Raw genomic sequence first — 4,499 nt, forward strand, 5'->3', positions numbered from 1 at the left:
TGGTTCCATACTACTCTGTCATGCCCTTGAGGCTGCGTGTGCGTGTGTGTGTGTGTGTGAGAACTCCATAATGTGGGGTTTGTCCTCTGCAACCGCCTTATGATATTATCATTTTCATCATCCAGAGTGTTCCTCTTGTCCTTAGTGACAGCAGTATGTGGTGTAAGCCAATTTTCAGAGGACGTCACCTCTCTCAACATCATGCCACAGTCTCCTCTCTCTCTCTACATCTTGCCACCATCTTTTCTTTCTCTCTCTCACAACATCATGCCACCATCTCCTCTCTCTCTCTCTCTCATCATTCCACCCCCCCCTCTTTCAACACACTTACCCCCACACACAGCTGGTGGCCAACGTTCTCTCATAATTGATGAAGCCCTGACAAAAAAGCAGACACCTATGCAAATGTCGTCAATAACTACTAGAATTGTGCAAATACAATAGGAAGGGGGTATATCAGTGATAGTCGCATTTGTTTGCTTCTCTCTAACTGAAAACTAAGTCAAAAGACACCCATTTATCCAATTACAAAGTAGTTATGTGATACCAATTCCCCCCTCAGAAATACTACTGGGAATACGTCTAGCCATCTGTTTCTTTCTGTCTCTCTCACTCGTTCTGTTGCTCTCTCTCTCTCTCTCTCTCTCTCTCTCTCTCTCTCTCTCTCTCTCTCTCTCTCTCTCTCTCTCTCTCTCTCTCTCTGTCCCATTCCGAGTTTAAAACACACGAGTTAAAAACAGGCACCGCTGGTCAGTTGTCCGCTTGAGTAAGTGTAACCCCCTTCAGCTCACACTATTTAAAAGTATCCACTGAAGATTACAGATTCCTACACACTATATGTTTACCTTTTGGACCAGCGCATCAAAAGCTTAGGTTCGTTACTGGAGAAAGGGATATCAATTGTTGGCATTGAGTAGAAGAGGAAAAACGTACACAACCCACAGGTAAGTTTTATGTATTGTATTAATGTATAAACACAAAAATATCAATTAAATGAATTGTCCTTCAATGCACGAAATGTCAATATAAATTCAGAAATAAACATAAATCCACCGGGTGGATAACAAAATCACAGTTCTTATCTCCAATTAGGTTGGCTAGCCACAACTGCTGGAAGTTACCTCCACCTCTGCAATGCAGAAGCGATCACAGCAGAAGAATCCATGCGCAGATCTCAGGTTTCACAGAAGGAAAAAAACCAAGAAAAGAAAAAGACCCGGCCTATGTAGGCCAAACCAAGGTTACAATAATGTTCTTAATTACAACTATATATACATGCATATGAATTACATTCACATCAAATAAAATATAACTAAACATCAACTTTGTTTCATGTCTTTCTTTACCTCCACTCACTCAGAAACCATACGAAGTGAGCCATGTAACAATATAAACAAGCTATATATTTTCTTAGCATGAACATCCTTTAATACAACATGAAATAAACAACTTATTCATCCATACTAGCTTAACTGGCATGTACACTCAAAACGTAATTTATGAGCTAATATCAATGGTCACTCACCAGAGATCAAAATCTTGTATACACATACACTGGCACTACGATCACAGCTCACGCCAGTTCAGCTTCCAACCGCTTTCAAAAGACACAGGTGACATGGGAGTTTCAGCAACGTGCAAATTTGTAAACGGAACTTTCCATCGTTCGTATGCTAACAGCTTAAACTAGCAACATAGCCAGGAATCTACTTACATTTCTTCTAGTGTCCGTCGCAAAACACAAAATCCTCGTTCAGCCAGCGGAAAAAACAATTACTAATCTGTTGACTCTTACAATAACAGCAAGAGGAAAGTAAACGTCGAAGTTTCAAATGCTAGTTAGCAGAAATCTACAGCGAATTTCAGCAAGCAGCCATAACGTAAAGTCACTAGCGGCTTCTGATTGGCTCAGCTTGAGCATGTGAACTTCACATGTCCCCCCCGTCTTATCACATTAAAGAAAAGCACATTCGTCACTTTTAAAATAAAATGAGTGCATGTGAATAAACCTGTGTGTGTTTATTTATTTGTATTTATTGCTATATTTAACATTTTTATCATAAATCCTATTTATTCATGTGTCATGAACTATACAAATTTATTTATTATGCAACCAATCTATGGTTAACTAAACTAATGACTAGGACATAGTGACCAGGGTTACATAAGCATGATGGACTTTATTGCTGTCCTTTTCCATCCATTACTACAAGGCCTTGAGGAGCCACGCCTCGCTGTGCTCAACCAAACACAATCCTTTTTAGGCCACATCTCTCTCGTCCTCCCACACGTGCTCTCTCACTCCCTCTGCTTTCCTCAGACCAGCAGGCTCCAGATGTGAACCAACTGTTAAGATGGATGACGGCAATCACAGAGCCTCGCTCAGCCACATTTAAGAAAACATAATGCTGTCTTTCGCATGCTGAATGCAAACAAAAAACACCACAGGCTTCCCACAGCAGTCTGCTATTTGGCACGACTGAGCAGGGGGCTTGAGCACTTCTGAGTGACAGAAAGCAGCGTTACAACAAGAACCCAGAGATGGGCTGCAGAAGGACTGTTGATACATTCGTTAGCCTTACTTAGGAAAATGTATGTATACATGCCACACTCCTATATTACTCCCAGAGTAACCACACTGTTGGAGAAGCACAGTGAAGAACATGATTTGCCAGTATTTTCTTCTGAGACAATGATGTAAGCCTAACCGCCTAAAATGTTTGTTTGCCTCTGTCGCTACTTAAAAGATTAAAAAGAGAACAATATTTTCTTGGAGTGCAGCCTTCTTTGATTTTGGACTTTTGCAATCGGTAATCACAGATATCAATATATTGTCCTCGATCAGTTTTCAGTGAGCTGGAGGGAATGTTTCAGGAAAGAGGAAGGTTTTAATGGTTATATCCTGCTGAGCTTTAGTACACTTTTTCAATACTGAAAGTATATGGATTTAATCGGAATATCATCAGTGATGGTGAACCAAATGTACTTTCTGGATTTAATCTTTACAATTATTCTCTTAAAAGTGCTCTAAGTGATGTTGGGTAATGTCACTTCTGTTGACATTCAAACAAAACAGAGAACTTGCCTCTTCCTCCCATGCAACTGAAACTCTCCTGAATGCGCATCTCGTCGGTGATTAGCTGGAACAATTTGTTATGTTTCCTGGACCAGGCTGTTTTTTTTTGCCGTTTTTGGAGCCTGGGACAGGCAGCTAGCGGATGGTAAGGAGATGTTTTGCTGTACTGTATGTGACAAAAAATGTTTTAGCTTAGAAACCGGGTAACCTTAGAGCAGTGGTTTTCAAAGTGGGGGTCGCAAGGGGGACACAGCAAGTTGGAAGGAAAAATGAAAGCAAAAAATAAATAAATTAAAAAAATTAAACATATACCTATTACTATGAGGGTTGTTATACAATACCATTATAATAATTTGTCGCATATCTGAACATGATATTTTCCATGATAATGACTGGGAACAATAATGGAGTGGAAGCTCTCGCGGTAGCTCTCTCATTTAGCAGAAAGCCCCAAATGCAATTTTCACACACTGTATGCTCCATCGTGAAGTGCTTGTGGTTAAGATAGATAGAGGATTAGCTTAGAGCACCTTTAATTAAATGTCTTGAACATTAGGTCACAATGAAATATTAAAATAAGGAAATACATAACATACAATCAGAAGTGGCTGTTCACACTGTAAGTGAAGGTACTCATTTTATACACCTCAAGCAGCAAGTATATAGAGCATACATATCCAATGACAAACCATGGGAGCCGGGATCCTTTGTCAAGCTTCTGAATTCTTCCGTCACTCTGAATGTCTGAGTAGAGAATCCTCAGTGTGACAGGATGGATGCTGCATAATGACTAGCAGGAAGCGGTATCCCATGGCAACCTGCCTCTTTCAGACTAGACTTCTTTGCTCGTGCTCCCTCTATTGCTGTGTGTGTGTGTGTGTATGTATGTGCGGAAGGAAGGGTTGCAGGAAGATGGACCAACGCATGTGTGTGTGTGTGTGTGAACAAGAGCAAGGCTGAAGCTGTGATATTGTAAGAAGCCATCTGAAGTGATTTTCCAGTTGTTTGTCATGTCAAGAGTAATCTGGTAGAGTAGTACTTGTACCAGCAAACATTCATTCACGCTGCACTTCAAGTCAAGAACATGGGAAGCAGCCTGACCAGACACAGACTGGTGCAACAAGTATCCCTCTGACAGACTGACCTTTATCTCTGCATAAACAACTTTAAGCCGAGGTGAAGGACTTGTTGGGGCAGTGCACCCCTCCATCGTGCGCATTGATGTGCAGGTCAGGTTGTGCTTATCCTTTTGAAGATGAACATAAAAAGAAATTCTTCCCTGTTTGAGTATTCAGTTGAGTTCTCAGTACAGTAGTGACAGAATCCTACATTATGGATTTGTGGATTTACAATGACCTGTGAGTAACCTGTGATCAGTAAGTGCATACTCACTGTCATTCTACGCACACAATCATTTGGCATT

The 4,499-nt window shown here is 40.7% G+C and overlaps 1 long non-coding RNA gene across 1 annotated transcript; it reads right to left on the reverse strand.

The window, feature by feature from the left end:
* Positions 1–945: 945 nt before the first annotated feature.
* LOC121712150 lies at positions 946–1,874 on the reverse strand. The gene is made up of 3 exons (XR_006032519.1): positions 1,715–1,874; positions 1,526–1,597; positions 946–1,221 (listed from the first exon to the last, which is right to left on the reverse strand). It is a non-coding gene; the product is annotated as an uncharacterized LOC121712150 (long non-coding RNA).
* Between the last annotated feature and the right edge of the window lie 2,625 nt (positions 1,875–4,499).

The sequence above is a fragment of the Alosa sapidissima genome, chromosome 6, assembly GCF_018492685.1.
Source record: "Alosa sapidissima isolate fAloSap1 chromosome 6, fAloSap1.pri, whole genome shotgun sequence".
In the NCBI taxonomy this organism is placed as follows: Eukaryota; Metazoa; Chordata; class Actinopteri; order Clupeiformes; family Clupeidae; genus Alosa; species Alosa sapidissima.